This window comes from Mobula hypostoma, chromosome 17, assembly GCF_963921235.1.
Source record: "Mobula hypostoma chromosome 17, sMobHyp1.1, whole genome shotgun sequence".
Taxonomy (NCBI): Eukaryota; Metazoa; Chordata; class Chondrichthyes; order Myliobatiformes; family Myliobatidae; genus Mobula; species Mobula hypostoma.
Genome location: NC_086113.1, coordinates 8,694,671 through 8,716,124, shown reverse-complemented (window position 1 = coordinate 8,716,124; position 21,454 = coordinate 8,694,671). Strand labels below are relative to the sequence as shown.

The following is a 21,454-nucleotide window of genomic DNA, read 5'->3' as shown; positions in this document are numbered from 1 at the left end:
ATTAAATCAATTTACCATCCTCTCAACCACCATCTGCCCCAGCTGTGTAGGAGAGGATCAGGGATTCAAATAAGCCTCATCCACCTCCTGAGAACCCACAGAACCTGGAGTGGAAACAAATCATGTTGGACCCCGGCTCCAGTCTCAGAAGGAGCAATTGACTTGCAAGATGGGGCCAGTGACCAACAGTGACGTGTTTCAGACAGCTCACAAAACTACTAGATACTCTTTTTCTTCTTGATATACTTCTCCTGAACTGCGATCGCTGCGATCTGTAGCCTGCAATTTCCCTTTGAAGGATGTACTTTTGAGCTGATTAAATGACCTACCATTTTTGTGATCTTCTAGTGGATTTGGTGAACTAGATTCTGGAGAGTGCAGGTGTGGCCTTTGCTGGGAGGTGGATGCTGCATAGCGACCTGATAGCAGAACATGAACTCGTGGTTGGCACCGATTAAATTGTTGAGCAAGACCAAAGTCGTTGAGGACGAGAATGGCGATTGAACAGGTGCTCAGTACCATTTGCCTGTGTTTGACTAGTCTCCCTCGCTTCTTGTTACTAACATCAGGCGGCAGGTACAGGAGTCTTGGGTCTCACACCGCTAGGTTCGGGAGTAGTTGTTGCCCTGCAGCCATCGGGCTCCTGCTTGGGCTTCATCCACCTCAGCACTGAATGGGCTCTGCAGCTGTAGATTCACTTTTGGGGACTGTGCAATTCATGTCCCATGTGTTTTTCTTTACTCTTTATTACTAATTGTGCGATTTGAGCAAGGCACCTCAGCGCTGAACTGACTCTGTGGCTGCGGCCTGCGACCATCAGCACTCGTCCTAGAGCTGAACTGACTCTGGTTGATATTCTGTGTGTAATTGGCGTTTTATTAAAAAGGTTTGCACAATTTTGTCATTTTTCACACTTAAGATGCTTGCCAGTCTTTGTAATGTGTTTTTTAAAAATGGATTTTACTGTGTTACTTTGTTTTGTGGCTGTCTGCAAGAGGATGATTCTCAAAATTGTATGCATTATACGTACTTGATAATAAATGTAATTTGTTCTTTGATAGGGGGGTTCTACTACAGACAGCCAAAACTGCCCAATGCAGCACTGGCACCAGCCTGCTGTTATCAAGGGGGTCTATTGAAACTTGACTGGTTAAAGAACACTGAGACTGTCTACAAGAAGGGTCAGAGCCGTCTCTATTTCCTGAGGAGACTGAGGTCCTTTAACATCTGCCAGACAATGCTGAGGATGTTCTACGAGTCTGTGGTGGCCAGTGCTATCATGTTTGCTGTTGTGTGCTGGGGCGGCAGGCTGAGGGTAGCAGACACCAACAGAATCAACAAACTCATTCGTAAGGCCAGTGATGTTGTGGGGATGGAACTGGACTCTCTGACGGTGGTGTCTGAAAAGAGGATGCTGTCTAAGTTGCATGCCATCTTGGACAATGTCTCCCATCCACTACATAATTTACTGGGTGGGCACAGGAGTACATTCAGCCAGAGACTCATTCCTCCGAGATGCAACACAGAGCGTCATAGGAAGTCATTCCTGCCTGTGGCCATCAAACTTTACAACTCCTCCCTTGGAGGGTCAGACACCCTGAGCCGATAGGCTGGTCCTGGACTTATTTCATAATTTACTGGCATAATTTACATATTACTATTTAACTAATTATGGTTCTATTACTATTTATTATTTATGGTGCAACTGTAACGAAAACCAATTTCCCCAGGGATCAATAAAGTATGACTATGACTATGACTATGACTATACAGGAAGGTGCTGGATAAAGGTGAGCAATATCATGAAGGATCCCACCCAGTCTACTCATGGACTGTTTGTCCCGCTCCTATCGGTGTGAATGCACGTAGCATCCAAGTCAGGACTACAAGTATCAAAAGCAATTACTTTTCCCAAGCAGTAAGGCTGATCAACACCCCCACCCACAAAACCCACCCCTCCACACCCCCAACCACTACTGCCTTATCATTTCCTGTCAGAGTCACCTTATGTACAGACACTCCTGTGAGGACTATATGGCCATACATACAATCAATCTATGTATATAGCTATCCTATATGTGTTTATATCTATTGTGTTCTTTTTTTTTTGTGCTGCATCTGATCCGGAGTAACAATTATTTCGTTCTCCTTTACACTTGTGTACCTGAAGTGGCATTAAACAATCTTAAATCTCGATCAACTCGGAACTTTGAGACTTTTTTTATTGTGCCTGTGGACTGTTCTTCATCAAATTATGGTATTGCTTTGCACTGCTGTAACTATATGTTATAATTATGTGGTTTTGCCAGTGTTAGTCTTTGGTCTGTCTTGTTTTCTGTGATATCACGCCGGAGAAACATTGTATCATTTCTTAATGCATGTATGCATTTCTAAATGACAATAAAAGAGGACTGAGTGTTCTCACGATATAAATTCTGACAGCTAGGGGAGGCGGTGCTACGCCGTTGCTCCACCCACTTGGTTTGAATGACAGCTGCGGGCGAGCGGCTGTGCCCCGCCTCTCCTGCGTGATTGACAGCTGCGGCTGCCCCGGGGCTGTGGTGGGCAGCTGCGGGAACGTTTGCTCGGTTTCTCAGCGACATTTAACTTGGTTCTAATCCGCTTTGCCTTTATCCTGTTTCCACCTGCCACTGACAGCAGGGACGTGTTTAGTTACTGCGGATAGGCCAAGCGGTGTGACAGACTTCCCTTCCCCGGTAAGCGCACTCACGTCTGTTTCTTTGTGAGTTCATTAATTGTTAATGCCAGCAGGTTCTTTATTGTTGTATATATTGTTACTTAATTTGGTACGGTGGTAGTGGAATACTGCGCGCGTCAGTCGTGTTTGCCAAAGCCGGTTTCTTGGTTTGGGGAAAGTTGGAAGGGGATTCGTCCGTGACTGTGAACGGCAGGACCCCGTCCGGGGAGGGACGGAGCCAGCGGCCGCGCCGACAGCACCAGCACCCCCGTTATCCGCACGCTGCTGAGCAGCTGATCTGTTTTTGAAAGCTATTTCAGTGTCTTGAGAGGGAAATCTTAGAAAACTATTCTTGCACTTTTTAAAAAAAAATGTACGTTACATAATAATTTGATTTTAACATTCAGACTTAAGATAGCTTGATGTCATTTCCAATACAGAAGTGTAAAGGAGAACAAAGTAATTGTTACTCCGGATCCGATACAGCCCCCCAAAAAAGATAAAGAACACAATAAATTAAAAAAAAGAATAAATAGAAATACAGAAGATAGCTTATATACATTGATTGTATGTCCATAAAGTGACGCTAGGCAGAAGACCGTGGGTACAGAAGGTGACTCAGAAGAAATGATAAAGTAGAAAATAGATCAATATTTCCTTGTCAAGAAATGCTTCCAGTGGTAATCAGGTGCTTGTGTTGCAGGTACATTAACAGATCCGGGGAATAACGTGGTTATTTCCCGGTCTCTCAATATACATGTCTTTGTTGCCAATAGTGGGGCTTTTAATTCCGCGGCCGTTCCCTTCGTCCCAGTAACGCTGGAGATGAACCGATGGGAATCTAGTGTTACCTGCCATTTCCCGGGGTGGCCTCCCCACCCACACACCCTCCCCATGATCCGGACCCGAGTGTATTTAAAGCGGAGATTGATAGATTCCTGATCAGAAAGGGCGTTCAGAGTCTTGTAAATTTTATTATCAAAGTATATGTTTGTCATCATATATAACCCCGAGATTCATCTTTTCGTGGGCATACTCAATAAGTCTATAGAATACCAACAATAACAAAATCAATGAAAGGCCGCCCCATTAGGACATGAAACACGAGTGCAGAAGACAACAAATTAAGCAAATACAGAAAGTTACGGGTGTCAGAGGTTACGGGGGAGAAGGCAGGAGAATGGGGTTGAGAGAGATAATAAATCAGTCATAATAGAATGGCAGCACAGACTTGATGGGCCGAACGGCGTAGTTCTGCTTTTATCTTTTATGATCTAAGTCTCACACGGAGAGGGAGCTGAATCCTCTAACCTTGCCAACAGAGAGGCGTGAGTAATTTTAGTATTCCAGTAACAGAGTATCACAGTTAAATCCAGACACTGTCAAACTGATCAGCTCAATTCATCAGTTTGTAAGTAAAGTCACACATTAACTTATCAAGGAGTAAGTAACTTTTTAAGAAATAATAAAACCCAAATTATGGACTTATTAGACAACAGCTATTAATAGAGTCAACAACACCAACAAAAGTCAGATGTTTTTGAAGTGCTAATTTTTTTCTAGCTGGAATAAACATTCTTTAAAATAAGTATGCTATATATAGGATGCAAAAATGATGCAATTTCTGTAAAAAAAACTTTATAACTTTATTTAAAATGTGTCCAAAGTTATTTAATTGGCCTCGAGTTTGTGCTCATGACAACAGCTGAAAGAAAAGGTTCACAATTGCCAACAGTCCACAGAATGCAGATCGGAGAGAGCTCTGAGTGTGGGTCACTGAAACAATCTGTGCTGTTACCTGGGTAGCCTGTGAGAGATTAATGTTTCTCAGCATCTGAGGTAGATTTCAGTGAAGGCAATTGTACAGATTTTTGATTAGAATGATTTGAGGAGTTACTTTCCCCAAGCAGTAAGGCTGATCAACACCTCCACCCAGTAACCCACCCTTCTACACCCTCCACCACCACTATTTATTATTTCCTGTCAGAGTCCCCTCATGTACAGTCACTCCCGTGCCTAGCATCACTTTATGGACATACAATTAATCTATGTACAGTACTGTGCAGAAGTCTTGGGTAGATGTAAAAAAAATCTGTAAAATGATGCTTTCAAAATAATGAAACGAGAAGTTTCTAAGTATCAAAAATTTTCTATAAAGTGCAGTAAACAGTAAAAGACTAAATCATATCAGTATTTGATGCGACCGCCCTTTGCTTTTAATACTGCATCGATTCTCCCAGGTACACTGTGGTACAGTTTTATAAGAGAATTGGCTGATAGGTTTTTCCAAGCATCTCGGAGAACTTGCCACAGTTCTTCAGCTGTTTCGCTTGCTTTAGTCTCTTGAGACAGCCTCAGTAATGTTGAGAGCAGGGCTTTGTGGAAACCATACCATTTGAAACAATATAAAAAATCTAGGGTGCCGAAGAGTTTTGCACAGTGCTGTATACAAGCTGTCTTGTGTGTTTATATTTGTGTTCTTTATAATATTGTGTATTTTTTTTCACTTCATTGGATCATGAGTAACAATGATTTCATTCTCCTTTACACTTGTGTACTGGAAATGACATCAAACAATCTTGAATCTTAAATGGTAACTTTTTTGTACAGATGGAAAGTGCTGGAACTTGTCACAATGCTGTACTTTGCAATGAAATAAACCAAACCTGAAGTACCTGTTCTTAGTAAAGATGCAAACTTTCCTATAGTTGCTCATGACCTCCCTGAAAAGAATACTTGATTAAATTAGTGTTGTTTTGCACGTACTGCAAGTAATAGAATCTTAAAGGATCTGCATCTAAAAGGTGAATGCTTAAAAGTTCAAATGTTCAAAAGTAGCTTTATTTCAAAGTACATATATGTCACCATATACTACCTCAAGATTAATTTTAATGTGGGCATTCACAGTAAATACAAAGAAAGACAATAGAATCAATGAAAAGCTACACTCAAAGATGGACAACAAGCAATGCCAAAAGAAGGCAAACTGCAAATACAATAAAAACATAATAATAATACATAAGTAATAAATAATATTGCGAAGTTGAGTTGTAGAGATGTTGAAGGTGAGTCTCTAGGTTGTGGAATTAGTTCAGTGTTGAGGTGAGTGAAGTTACCCACACAGGTTCGGAATTTAAGCTTTGTGTTTGAATACATTGAGCTTTCAGAAACAATTTCCTATAAAAGTGCACTGTACTGCTGCTACAAAACAACTAGCTTCACAACATATGTCAGTGATAACAAATATAATAACTATGATTCTGATTTATTTCAAAATCTCTACTATTATTTTTTTAGATTATGAGAACACTTGGTCCTCTTTTATTGTCATTTAGAAATGCATGCATTAAGAAATGATACAACGTTCCTCCAGAGTGATAGCACAGAAAACAGGACAAACCAAAGACTAACACTGACAAAACCACATAATTATAACATATAGTTACAGCAGTGCAAAACAATACCATAATTTGATAAAGAACAGAGCATGGGCACGGTGAAAAAAAACTCAATGTCCGGAGCTGATCGACTCCCGAGTCCCCGATAACAGGCGGCAAAGCGAGAAACTCCCTGCCATAAACCTCCAGGCACTGTCAACTGCCAATGCATTGGAAGCACCTGACCACAGCCGACACTGAGTCTGTCTGTCCGAAAACTTCGAGCCTCCGACCAGCCTCTCCGATACAGCCTCCTGAGCGCCATCCTCTACCGAGCGCCTTCGACCTCACCCGGCTGCTGAAACAAGCAAAGCCGAGGATTCGGGGCCTTCTCCTCCGGAGATTCCAGACCACACAGTAACTGCAGCAGCGAAGCAGGCATTTCAGAAGTTTCTCCAGATGTTCCTCCGTACTCTCATGTCTGTCTCCATCAAATCAGAATTGTGCACAGTCCCCTACTTGACAAATAACAGACATCACCACCGAAGTGGCTGCGCGCGCTGCATCGCGCCGCCATCTTCTCCTCCTCCTCGCCAAATTATTTAGGGAATTATCTAGTGTCAGTAGCAATTAGTATCAGTGCAAGACAAATTGAAAAGCATAAATGTGATAAATTCTGGATGCTAGATATCTTGGGCAACACACACAAAATGGTGGAGGAACTCAGCAGGTCAGGCAGCATCTATGGAGATGAATAAACAGTTGATGTTTTGGGCTGAGACCCTTCTTCAGGGCTGGAAAGGAAGGGGGGAAATGCCAGAATAAAAAGGTGGGGGAAAGGGAAGGAGGATAGTTAGAAGCTGATATGTGAAACCAGGTGGGTGGGGAAGATAAAAGGGTCGGAGAGGAAGACATCTGAAGGGAGAGGAGAGTGGATCATGGGAAAAAGGGAAGGAGGAGGGGACCCATAGGGAGGTGATATGCAGGTGAGAAAAGATGTGCAGCATGAGGAATAGAAGAGGGAGATTTTTTTATATATATTGGAAAGTGAAATCGATATTCATGCCATCAGGTTGGAGGTTACCCAGGCGGACTATAAGGTGTTGCTCCTCAACCATGGGGATGGGCCTCATCATGGCACAAGAAGAGATCATGGACCGACAGGTTGGAATGGGAATGGGAATTAAAATACTTAGCTACTAGGAAGTTCTGCTTTGGCGGATAGAGCGGCAGTGCCCTGCGAAGCGGTGCCCCGAATTTATGATGGGTCTCACCAATATAGAAGAGGCAACGAATGCAATAGACAATCCCAGTAGATTCGTGGGTGAATTGCCCAGCGATCTCTAGCTGCTTTGAAACTTTCACTGGAGGCTTCCATCAGGCATTTCAGATACTGATCACAGTAAAACATGAGATATTCTAGCTACAGAATGTAGACCATTTGGCTTCTTAAGTCCTTTTGTCATTCTATGAGATCTTGACAAAGTAGTGACCTAACTCCAAATGTTCCTTTCCTAATAATTCATCAGAAATAGCATGGATTTATAATGATCATGTTCGCAGAATCTGCCCTTATCCTGAAGTTTCAACTGTTTCCCAGCTTTGCAAGCCAGAGTACAGAGTATCTGATCCATGTCAATCATGATGCCCATCCGAGTGAGTTGCATTTGCCTGTGTTTGGCCCATATCCTTGACTAGACCAGCGGCTCCCACCCTTTTTAATGCCACGGACCAATACTATAAACCAGGATGTCCCTGGACCCCAGGTTAGGAACCCCTGCTCTAACCTTTCCCACCTACGTTCTTGTCTAAGTAACTTTCACCTACTGTTAATGTGCCCGGCTCAACCACTTCCTCTGGCAGATAGTTCCATGTACGGAGCATCCTCTGAGGTGATGCTTTTTGAGAGGTGAAACAAGGGTAGGATATGCACTGTTAATGGTGAGTCCCTTCGGAGTGTTGATAAACAAAGCAGCCGGGGTACAAGTTTGTAGTGATAGTGCAGGTGAATAAGGTGGCGAGGAATGGATACGGATTGTTTCTATTCACTGGCTGTGAATATAAGACCAGAGAAATCATGTTACAATATTATTAAACATTGGTTGCTTGTACTTGGAGTTCTGTGTGCAACTTTGGTCATCGAAGGAAGTGGTTGTGTTGGGGAGAGTGCAGAGAAGATTCACCAGGATGTTGCCTGAATTGAATCATTTCAGTTTAATAAGGTGAAATTGTGTAGACTGTGTTTGTTTTCCCTGGAGGAGGCCAAGGCCCGATTTGATGGAGGTGCAAAGATGAGCGGGGTGGATAGTACAAAAGTGAGTTGCCTAAGACACAAGTTTAAGTTCAAAAGTTCGAAGTAAAATTTATTATATGTAACAACACACACAAAAAATGCTGGTGAATGCAGCAGGCCAGGCAGCATCTATAGGAAGAGGTACAGTCGACATTTCAGGCCGAGACTCTTCGTTAGGACTAACTGAAAGAAGAGCTAGTAAGAGATTTGAAAGTGGGGGGGGGGGGATCCGAAATGATAGGAGAAGACAGGAGGGGGAGGGATGGAGCCAAGATCTGGACAGTTGATTGGTAAAAGGGATATGAGGCTGGAGAAGGGAGAGGATCATGGACGGGAGACCTAGGGAGAAAGAAAGAGGGAGGGGAGCCCAGAGGATGGGCAAGGAGTTATAGTGAGAGGGACAGAGGGAGAAAAAAGAGAGAGGGGAAAAAAAGGGGGAAAAATTCAATAATATAAATAAATAAATAAGAGATGGGGTACGAAGGGGAGGGGGGGCATTAACGGGAGTTAGAGAAGTCAATGTTCATACCATCAGGTTGGAGGCTACCCAGGCGGAATATAAGGTGTTGTTCCTCCAACCTGAGTGTGGCTTCATCTTTACAGTAGAGGAGGCCGTGGATAGACATGTCAGAATGGGAATGGGATGTGGAATTAAAATGTGTGGCCACTGGGAGATCCTGCTTTCTCTGGCGGACAGAGCGTAGGTGTTCAGCGAAGCGGTCTCCCAGCCTGCGCCGGGTCTCTCCAGTATTTCCAGCATCTGCAGATTTCCTCGTGTTTGCATTTATTATGTGTATATCACTACATACAACCCTGAGATTTATTTTCTTGTGGGCATACTCAATAAATCGATAGAATAATAACCATAACAGAATCAATGAAAGACTGCCCATTCAACCAGAGTGCAAAAAGACAACAACCTGTGCAAATACAAAAAGAAGAAATAATAATAAATAAATAAGCAATAAATATAGAGAACATGAGATGAAGAGTCCTTGAAAGCGCGTGTATTGGCTGTGGGAACAGTTCAGTGACGGGGCAAGTGAAGTTGAGTGAAGTTATCCACTCTGGTTCAAGAGCCTGATGGCTGAGGGGCAGTAAGGAGAGAGGTTGGAAGTTTCGAGAGAGAGTTTCTTCACACAGGATGGTTGGAGTCTGGAATATGCTGTCCGATGTGTTGTTGGAAGCAGATACACGCACAGCATTTCAGAGGAACCTCGACAAATGCTTGAATTGTCATCTAGCATGGTCCAATTCATCTGGTGAGGTTGCTGAATTAACTTCAAAACTGAACTGATATGTTCCTCAGCCCTTTTAAATTAGGTCCTTTTGATTTTTATTAATATCAGTTAATTTGCAAAATGTTTTTTTAAAAGATTAACTTTATTTGTCACAAGCACAGTACATTGAAACAAATAGTGAAATGTGAAATGCATCATTTGCGTCAACGACCAACACAGTCTGCGCATTGTACTGTAGACAGCCTGAAATTGTCACAATGCTTCCAATGCCAACAAAGACTGCTCACAACCTCCTTTCCCTAACCCATGTTTGGAGTATGGGAGGGAACTGGTGTGCCTGGAGGAAACCCACGTGGCCATGGGGTGAAAGTACAAACTCCTTACAGCAGCAGTGGGAATTGAACCCCAATCAGTGATTGCTGGCACTATAAAGCGATTGTGCTAACTATTATGCTATCACACCACCCATGTTTCACCCCAGTCTTTTAAAAATAGAAGATTTTAATTTGTATTAATGTCAGTTAACTTGCAATATAAATTAACTCAGGTGAATGTTGTGCTTAAGTGCAAGTCATCATAGAAATGATGGGCTGAAGGGCCTGTTTCTGTGTGAGTCAGAGATTTAGATCCTCTGGCAAAGAAGAAATGGCACATGTTTCCAGGATGATGTGTGACTGCAAGCTCAATCTTTCCCTCTGTGTTTTGCTTCGGCATATTTTAAGAAATAATTCCAGCTTTCTCATTAAAAATTTCTTCCATCTGTTTCATTAAGAAAGTATAAAGTTACTTCACAGAGCGCTGAGCATGACTGTATAGTTATGAGTTATTTGGATTGATGATTGACAGAAACAACTGTGCAAAATCTGTGAGGAATTTGAAGGGAAGATTTCATTTTGTTGTTGAACTCTGAACTCCGGTGCCCCGAGCTGGAATAATGTCACACTAACTACTACTCTACAGTGGTGTTTTGCTGGGATGGTACTGCAGAAGCTTCTGACTATGACTGGTGATTGGCAGTAACCCAACGATGTCAGGTGGCAGTACGGGTACACAGCTGAGTTCAGATTTTAACGTTCTATCATAATGTTTAGGAAAATGGTATCTCACTGCTTCTCTGTAAAACCTGTGTTGATCTCAATGCTGAAGGAAGGACAATACGTTTTCAAATCAAGATGCTTTGTGAGATGAAGGAGAGCTTACAATTTGTCCTGCTGATGAGGGTATGCAACCTGCAAAGTTCCCTGAATTTATTTTTTACAGCTGTGTGCTTTGAGCAAGAAATTTTCACATGACATGTAAACTGTGCAGCACTTTAAATGTTTTTTTTTGTTATATGCAAACTATGAATATTTAGAGTGAGAATTGGGACACCACATACTTTTGATTTTATTAACTGAAAGATGAAATGAAATACTGTACAACAAAGAAAACATTTCATGTTTTGTAAACTTTTAAACTTAGCGTTTGGTGTTGAGTGAGCTTGCAGTTTGTTAACAATGAGCTACTGACTTCCATTCTGTGTATATTGTTACAATTTGTAATTTACAATGAGATGTCATCTCATTGGCTTTTCAGTCAACCCTGGAACATCTGGGCAGCAAAGATGCATACATTAGGATACTCACTATCGACTACAGTTCAGCATTTAATACCTGCATCCCCTCAGATCTAACCAATAAGCTCCAAGACCTTGGCCTCAATACCTCCTTGTGCGATTGGATATTGGATTTCCTCACTTGTACTCCCCAGTCAGTTTGGATTAGCAACAACATCTCCTCCACGATCTCCATCAGCACAGGTGCACCACAGGGCTGTGGGCTTCTCCCCCTACTCTACTCGCTTCACACTTGTGACTGTGTGGCTAAGCACAGCTTCTATACCAAGTTTGCTGGTGACACCAATGTCGTGGGCCAAATCAAGGGTGGTGATGAATCAGCATATAGGAGAGAGATTGAAAATCCGGCTAATGGTGTCTTATCTACAACCTCTCACTCAATGTCAGAAAGAGCAAGGAACTGATAGTAGACTTCTGGAGAGGGAAACCGGAGGTCCATGAGCCAGTCCGCTTTGGAAGGGTAGAGGTGGAGAGCTTCAGCAACTTTAAATCCTGAGGTGTTACTATTTCGGAGGCCCCGCCCTGGGCCCAGCACGTAAGTGCAATTACGAAGAAAGCACGGCTGTGCCTCCTACTTCTTTAGGAGTTTGTGGAGATTCGGCATGACATCTACAATTTTCACAAACTCAGTAAGTGGATCGTGGTGAGTAGGGTGCATCACAGCCTCGTATCGAAACACCAATGCCCTTGAATGGAAAATCCTACAAAACACAGTAGATTTGGTCGAGAACATCACGCGTAAAGCCCTCTTAACCATTGAACACACCTACATGAACCACTATCATAGAAAAGCAGCATCCATCATTAGGGATCCCTACCCCCCAGGTCATACCCTCTTCTCACTGCTGCCATCTGGAAGAAAGTACAAGAGCCTCAGGGCTCTCACCATCAGATTCAGGAACAGTTATTACCCCTCAACCATCAGGCTCTTGAACAACAGAGGATAATTTCACTTAACTTCACTTGCCCTATTATTGAAATGTTCCTATGTCAATGAACTCATTTTCAAGGACTCTTCATCTCATGTGTTTTTTATTTATTACTATTCATTTAGATTTGCAATTGCACATTTTTTTTGTCTTCTGCGCTCTGGTTGAATGTTTGAGTTGGGTGATCTTTCATTGATTCTGTTATAGTTACTATTCTATAGAATTGTTGAGTATCTCAGGGTTATTTACGGTGAAATATATGTATTTTTATAATAAACTTTGAACTTTAAAACACTGAAAATATAAATATGTTAAGGTTCTAAAATGTTTCAAAGTAAAGGTTGTACTAGTATCAGAAAATTTATGAATTACATTCACAAACACGGTATTTAACAATTATATTAACATAGATTTCAAAATTATATTAACATTTCAAAATTATTTTAGCATAATTTCAATTTATATTAACATTAAATACAAGAAAATTCCAACAATGTGGCAACAACGGATATGTGCATGGGAACATTTCAGTTACTGTGTGGCCATACACCCACACAGCTTAGAGGGAACAAGATTAGCCTGAAAACATTATCTTTATCTTTGAAGAATGTAGTAAAGTTTCTCTTCCCAAAAGTATTTTTGCCTTTACCTTTGTGGGAAGTAATTAGTTGTCAAATTCCATTGCAATGAATGCATGAGTGTCGAATTCACCTGAGTGAGGAAGCTTTTTATTGAAAAACAGAGAAAAATCAGAATCTACTTTATATATAAAAGTGGATCTGAAATTGGAAAGTTTCTGATGACTGATGATTGTGAACATTTGCTGGTCTCTGAGGCATTTAACTGGTCAGACTTCAAGGTTACCTATACAGTCTTCTATGTGAAGGAGGACTACTTCCTATTCTGTTTCAGATTCAGGCTTATTTATCACACGTATATCGAAACACTCAGTAAAATGTATCATTTGTATTAACAACTGACACGACCAAGGATGTGCTGGCAAATGTTGCCTCACATTCCAGCACCAACATGGCAGGCCCACAACGCTCAGCTGCACAAAACAATAGCAGCAACAACAATAGAACAACAATAGAACAACAAAACAAAACAACAACAGCAAAAACAAAGACACACAAGATACTGCAGTTGCTGGAAAACCAGAGCAACACACACAAAATGCTGGAGGAACCCAGCAGGTCAGGCGGCATCTATGGAAATAAATATACATTTGAAGTTTTGGGCCAAGACGTTACATCAGGACTTCATCAGTCCTTGATAAAGAGTCTCAGCCCAAATTGTCAACGGTTTATTAATTTCAATAGATGGAGCCTCACCTGCTGAGTTCCTCCAGCTTTTTACATGTGTTGAACAGCCAAAACAAGCACGTTTCCCACCCTTCAGCCCCCACCTCCTGACACACACAGACAGGCCTTCAACCTCATGGCCTCCTTCCATTCCAGGCTGTAACTAGAGTGATGTGGAAACCTTTCGATTAAAGGCCAATGTAATTGATCGGTCAAATTAAGCTTGATTTCCTGGCAGTCGGACACTGGGATCTTAGTTTCATCCACCATACCAATGACATTATGCCTCTGGAATGTCTTAACAGTTCCTGTCAGGAACCAAGGCTGTGCTCAGAACTAACCCTGGCATATGTTGATATTCAGGGATGTTGTGTAAGTATCATGAATAATTAAATCATTATTAATAAGCCATTAAAACTTGAGCTTCATATAAACACTAAGAAGAAATTGAAAAGACTAAAATTTAGTAGGGTGTCACAGTAGCATTACATGACGCTATTGCAGTTCTGGGCATTCCGGAGTTTGGAGTTCAATTCCAGTGCCATTCTGTAAGGAATCTGTACATCCTCCCTGTAGAATATGTGGGTTTCCTCTGGAAGCTCTAGTTTCCTCCCACAGTCCAAAGACATACCGGGTAGGTTAATTGTTCATTGTAAATTGTCCTGTGATTAGGTTAGGGTTAATCGGGTTTGTTGGCAATTGCTGGAGCAATGTGGCTTGAAAGACCAGAAGGGCCTACTCCACACCATATTGCTAAATAAGTAAGTAAATAATAGCTCTATTCCTGAACATTTTAAATATGTAATTTCATTTACAAGTAGGCCCATCTCTTGATTTGGTGATTGGGTAGCCAAGCGGTTAGCATGATGCTATTACAGCTCAGAGTGAATTCTGGTGCCATCTGTAAGGAGTTTGTATGTTCTTTCCATCAATCACGTGCATTTCCTCGAGGTGCCTTGTTTGTTTTCCACAGTCCTAAGATGTACTGATTAGTAGGTTGATTGGTTATTGTAATTTTTCCTGTGATTAGGCCAAGGTTAAATAGGTGGGTTGCTGGGCGGCCCGGCTCTTTGATACAGCCTGTTCTGCTCTGTATCTCTAGATTAAAATAATATATAATTATTGAGGTTCAGTGCAAGAGGAACATATTGTGCCATAACCAGTGGCCTCCATCAGAATACTCTCTGCAACCTTCAATGTTCCACGTCTCTTCTACCCTTTACTAACTCACACTCAAAACTGTTCATTCAGTTATCCTACACTTGTTGACTTGCTTCTGTTTGAGGCCCAGTTCATTTCCACCTCTGTCTGTAAGATGTTTGTGTGTTCACATTCCAAACACATACAGGTTTGTAGTTTAATTAGACGGTAATTGCATGGTGTGGACTCATTGAACTGGAAAGATCTGTTACCACGCTGTATATCTAAATAAAGATAAATTTTTATTCTTGCTTTCAAGCTTCTTCATAGGCACACCTTTTGACAAATTCCTCCAGCGTTATAAACATCTGCGATATCCCTGCTTATCGAAACAGCACATCTCAAATCTTATCAATCCAGCACTGGCACTTGTGCTGTTAGCTGTTAAAGTCTGAAATTTCTTCCCACCTCAGAATGTAAGTTACTGTTCACTGCTGCAGAATTGTATCACTTCCCTTTTTATCAGTGAGGAAGAGAGTGACTTTGAGTAAATGTGATACATAAGAAAATAGAACACAAGAAATAGGAGCAGGAGTAGGCTACCTGGCCCGTCGAGCCTGCTCAACCACTCAATAAGATAATGGCTTATGGCCATGGGCTCATCTCCACCTTTTCCTATAACCCTTAATTCCCCTACTATGCAAAAATCTATCCAGCCTTGTCCTTAATATATTTACTAAGGTAGCCTCCACTGCTTCATTGGGCAGAGAATTCCACGGATTCACCACTGTCTGGGAAAAGCAGTTCCTCCTCATCTCCATCCTAAATCTACTCCCCTGAAACTTGAGGCTATGTCTCTTGGTTCTACTCTCACCTACCAGTGGAAACAACTTTCCTGCCTCTACCTTATCTATCCCTTTCATAATTTTATATGTTTCTATAAGATCTCAACTCATTCTTCTGAATCCCAGCGAGTACAGTCCCAATCACTTCTCATAGTCTAACTCCCTTATCTCTGGAATCAACCTGGCAAACCTCATCTGTATCGCCTCCAAAGCCAGTATATCCTTCCTCAAGTAAGGAGACCAGAACTGCATGCAGTACTCCAGGTGTGGCCTCACCAGTACCCTGTATGGTTTCAGCATAACCTCCCTGCTATTAAATTTAGTCCCTCTAGAAATGAAGGCCAACATTCCATTTGCCTTCTTGATAGCCTGCTGCACATGCAAACCAAACTTTTGTGATTTATGCACAAGCACTCCCAAGTCCCTCTGCACAGCAGCATACTGCAATATTTTTACCATTTAAATAAAAATCTGCTCTTTAATTTTTCCTTCGAAAGTGGATGACCTTACATTTACCAACATTGTACTCCATCTGCCAGACCCTTGCCCACTCACTTAACCTATCTATGTCTCTATGCAGACTCTCCATATCTTCTGCACAATTTGCTTTTGTAGTATCATCAGCAAAGTTAGATACACAACACTCGGTCCCCTCTTCCAGGTCCTGCTTGGTAGCCCGATCCAAGGTGATTTAGCTAATTGATCATTGATTAATCATTCATTAATTAGTTGATTAATTAAGCTATTGATTCATTGATTAATTAATTGATCCATAGATTTATTAATTAATTGACCCATTGATTAATTAATTGAGAGGTAGCATGGTAGTGTAGCAGTTACCCTAATGCTTTACAGTGCCAGCTGTAAGATTGGGTTTCAATTCCTGCCCACTGTCTAGGAGTTTGTACATTCTCTTCATGATTGAGTGGGTTTGCTCCAGGCACTCCAGTTCCCTCCCATACTCCTAAGACTTCCAGGTAATGAATTGTGGGCATGCAATGTTAACACCGGAAACATGACAATACTTCTGGGCTGCATCCAGCACATTCTCGGTCTGTAGTCATTGACACGAACCACACATTTCACTGGATGTCTCATTGTACAAGTAACAAGTAAAGCTGATCAAATCTGAATGCACGATTGGCTTAACAGTGGTGGAACATTGCTTTTCAGGTTGGGGGCATGTACACTGCAGAGATCAGTGCCTCGTCTCCTGTTGTCTGTTATGTATATTTATGATTTGGATGACGATGTAAGTGACATGATTAGTAGATTTACAGATGACACCAAAATTGGTGGTAGAGAGGAGAGTGAAGAAGGCTGTCCAAGGGAATAGTGACAGATAGATCAAACAAGAAAGTAGGTTGTATTTGACCCAGATAAATGTGAAGTGATGATTTTGGGAGGCTAAGAATACTGATAATGGCTGGGATCACTCACCTTGTAAGGACACTGTCCAGAAGAAAGCAATAACAAACCACTTCTGTAGAAAAAATTGGCAAGAACATTCATGGTCCTTTCTGCATTAGATTCAGAGTAACAATCATTTTGTTCTCCTTTACACTCGTGTACTGAAGAATGACCATAAGCAATCTTGAATCTTGAAATAGTAACCACGAGCTGATTTTCCTACCTCTGCCTTAAACAAGATTGAAAGCCCAAGTTCTTTCACTCTTGCCTTGAACCCTCCTGTAAATCTGTTGTTATTTTCACTTTTACTCCCTTATGTTATTTAAACTGCTTTGTTGAATGCAGAGTATCTGATCTTGGCTGGCCACACTAGCTAGTTTCACTTCAGGCACTGCCTGTTATCCTTTCACAATCACTTCCATCACCTGTTCCTCAACATGCCAGCCTTATCTCTGCTGAAGGGTGTTTATTATTCAGCTGCAAAACCCTTTCCAAAAATCACTCAACATGTCATCATGCTAGACCTGAGACTTAGAAGCAGAATTCACGTGTATTGCTCATCGAGTCTGCTCCACAATTCCAACATGGCTGATTTATTTTCCCTCTCACCCCCATTCTGCTGCCTTCTGCCTATAACCTTTGGTACCCTTATTAATTAAGTAAGTAACAACCTCTGCTTTAAATATACTCAATGACTCATCCTCCACAGCCATCTGTGGCAATGAATTCCATAGATTTACCACTATCTGGCTAAAGAAATTTCTCTTCATCTCTGTTCTAAAGGGACGTCCTTCTGTTCTAGGTCTGTGCTCCTGGTCCAAGACTTTCCCACTATTGAAAATATCCTTTCCATGTCCATTCTATCTAGGACTGTCAACATCTTCTAAATTTGCACTTTTCCAATTGTTTTTCCTCAAGTAATGTCTATTTCACTGTAGGTTTCAATGTGTGTGTTGAATCTGAATTAGTTTTTCTCCTTCCAAACTGAGTAGTTTTAGCTAAAGCTATGTTTCCTGCAGATCATTGGGAAATTCTGGGTGCCTCTACCAAGGATCAGTCGGGCTGATTAGTAACTTCTGAGCATGGTGCTGTAAGTTTGGCAACACTTGCATGTTAGCCCCAACACATTCAGTACAGTTGAGGGTGCCGGCTTATACAGTATACGCCTCTGGGGTCTGAATGGATATTGATTAAACATTGTGATCCGATTGGCTGGTTCAAAACAGTGTGAACGAGTATATAAGCCAGCATTCTGAGGAGACAACACTCTCAACAGTGCACTGATGTTGGCTTCGCAATCGGAGCCCAATACGTCTGCAAGCGTTTTGCCAAGTTCTGCAATCAACCAAACTTTCTAATAGCCAACCCAATCTACCAATATTCGGCAATATCTCAAAGGTTACTTTTATCTCTCAGTTTCGTCTTAAATCTCAATGCAGAGCTCCTGCTCAAATTAACTTTGGAATGTTATTGTATTTGGAAATCATAGGGAAGTTTGGAGTGTGTGGAAATACTTATTGCACTGACTGGAATGTTAACACAGTGCCTTGAAAAAGTATTCAGCCCCCAATCCTTTGTTCGCATAAACGAGTATTACAACCAGATACTTTGCTCAATTTAACTGAGATTTTTTATTTGCGAATTACATGCTCTATTTTTTTTCCACAGTAGAGCCCAAAAAAACAGAGAAAATGGCAAAGCACAAAAAACTAAAAATTCTAAATTGGAAATATCAGCAGTTCAAAAGTATTCATCCCCTTTTTCTCAGTACTTAGTTGAACCACCTTTCACAGCTATTATAGCCAGTAGTATTTTTGGATAATTCTCTATCAGCTCTGCACAATGTCATGGAGCAAGTCTTGCCCATCCTCCTTGCAAGATTGCTCAATCTGTGGCAGGTTAGTTAGGGAGCAGTAGTGGACAGCAATCTTGAGATCTTGCCAGAGATGGTTGATCAGGTTAAGGTCAGGACTCTGATGCCAAAGAGTTCCTCGTTAGTCCATTCCAACCACAAGATCTTCTTCCTTCCTCATCTTCACAGTATCTTCTAAGTGACGTTTTGAAAGGTCTTTATGGGCAGAGGTATATTTTTTTAAGCAATACGTGTGGCATAATTCTAATATGGCACATTAGCCAGGTAGCACCATCCCCACTGTAAAGTATGGTTGGGGTAACATCATGTTATGGGGATGCTTTAAAGCAGCAGGGACTGGAAACCTGGGTCTGGATTGATGGGAAGATGAATACTGCTAAAGACAGAGATCCTGGATAAAAACCTGCCAGAAAGCTTAACCTGGGGAGTTTGTCTCATTTTTCAGCAGGACAACAACCCAAAGCACACTGCCAGAGCAACCAAGGAGTGGGTTCAAATGGGGAAAAAAAAATTGATGTCCTTGAGTAACCCTGTCACAGAGTCTTGACCTCGAGCATCTTTGGCAGGACCTCAAGATTGCTGTCCACTGCTGCTCCCCAACTATCCTGACACAGCTTGAGCAATCTTGCAGGGAGGAATGGGCAAATCTTGCTCCATCATGTTGTGCAGAGCTGATAGAGACTTATCCAGAAGGACAACTGGCTATAGTAACTGTGAGAGGTGGTTCAACTAAGTACTGATCGCGGGGGGGGGGGGGGCCGGGGATGAAACAGGCATTTCAGTTTTTGAATTTTTAGTATTTCATGCTTTACAATTTTCCCTATTGTGAAAAAAGGAGCATGTGATTCATAAATTAAAAAATCTCAGTTAAATTGATCAAAGTCCTTGGTTATAATACTCATTTATGTGAACAAGGGGTTGGGGGCTGAATACTTTTTCAATGCGCTGTACAATAGAACATTACAGGCCCTTGGGCCACCATGTAGTGCAGACCCTTATCCTACTCTGAGATCAATCTAACTCTTGCCTCTCACAAAGTCGTACCTTTTTCTTTCATCCCTGTGCCTATTTAAGAGTCTCTTCAATGCCCTTAATATAGTCTTTGGTTATCCACTCTTTCTGTGTCTCTTAATAATCATGTACACCTCTATCAAGTCACCCCTCTTTCTAGCGATGGAGGATTTCAACCCTAACCCTAATGGTAGATTGGCAAAGTCCTGTTGGTGCTGGATCCCAAGAGATTTGTAGAATGCCAATAATGTCTTTTTAGAGCAGCTTGTGGTTGAGCCCACTTGGAGAAAAGCAATTCTGGATTGAGTGTTGAGTAATGAATTTGATTTGATTAGGGAGATTAAGATAAAGGAACCACTTGGAAGCAAAATTCCCCCCCTTGCAGTTTAAGAGGGAGAAGATAACATCAGAAGAATCAGTTTCACAATGGAGTAAAGGGAATTACAGAGGTGTGTGAGAGCAGCTGGCCAAAGTTGATTGAAAGGGGACACTAGCAGGGATGATGGCAGAACAGCAGTGGCTGGAATTTCTGGACAAATTGAAAGGCACAGGATAGATACATCCCTGTGATGAAGTAGTATTCTGAATGGAGGATGAGACAGCCATGGTTAACAAGGGATGTCAAAGACAGCATAAAAGAATGAGAGAGAGCATATAATATAGCAAAAATTAGTGGAAAGTTAGAGGATAGGGAAGCTTTTAAACAACGCAACTAAAAAAAGCTGTAAGGAGAGAAAAGGAGGTAAGCTAGCCACTAAGATAAAAAATTATATAAAGATTGAAAGTAAGTAGTAAGGAAGCAAATGCAATTTTAGCATTCATTTTGAGAGGACTGGTATACAAAAGCAAGGATGTAATGCTAAGGGCTTTATAAGGCATTAGTTAGACCTCATTTGGAGTATTCTGAGCAGTTTTGGCTCCTTGTCTAAGAAAAGATGTGCTGGCATTGGAGATGGCCCAGAGGTTCACGAGAATGATCCCGGGAATGAAAGGATTAACATAGGAGGAGCATTTGATAGCTCTGAGCCTGTACTCACTGGAGTTTAGAAGAGTGAGGGGGGTTTATCATTGAAACCAAAAGAATATTGAAAGGCTTCACTCACAACACGCTGGAAGAACTCACATCCAGCGTGTTGTGAGTGTTGCTTTGACCCCAACATCTGCAGAGTATTTTGTGTTTACTGAAAGGCTTCGATAGAGTGGACGTGGTGAGGATGCTTCCTATCACAAACACGAGAAAATCTGGAGATGCTAGAAATCCAAAACAACACACACTGGAGGAACTCTATGGAAAAGAGTAAACAGTCGATGTTTTGGGCCAAGAGCTTTCATCAGGACTGGAGAAAAAAGATGGGAAGTCAGAAAAAGAAGGTGGGGGGAGGAGAGGAAGAAGTACAAGGTGGTAGGTGATAGTTGAAACTGTGAGGGGGGGACGGGTGAAGTAAAGAGCAGGGAAATTAGTTGATGAAAGACATAAAGCGCTAGAGAAGGGGGATTCTGATAGGAGAGGACAGAAGTCCATGGAAGAAAGAAAAGGAGGAGGAGCACCAGAGGGAGGTGATGGGTAGGTAATGAGATGAGGTGAGAGAGTAAAGCAGCAATGGGGAATGATGAGGGGGAGGCAATTATCAGAAGTTCGAGAAATTGATGTTCATGCCATCAGGTTGGAGGCTACGCAAATGGAATATAAGGTGTTGCTCCTCCAACCTGAGTGTGGC

The 21,454-nt window shown here is 41.7% G+C and overlaps 1 protein-coding gene across 3 annotated transcripts in view; it reads left to right on the top strand.

The window, feature by feature from the left end:
• The first annotated feature begins 2,519 nt into the window (after positions 1-2,519).
• The window catches only part of LOC134357822 (WAS/WASL-interacting protein family member 2-like), a 57,568-nt gene continuing 38,633 nt past the window's right edge, over positions 2,520-21,454 (top strand). For all 3 annotated transcript variants that reach the window (XM_063069525.1, XM_063069524.1, XM_063069523.1), the window contains exon 1: positions 2,520-2,717. The gene's annotated coding sequence lies outside the window, so the exon portion shown is untranslated. The remainder of the gene's footprint in view (positions 2,718-21,454) is intronic.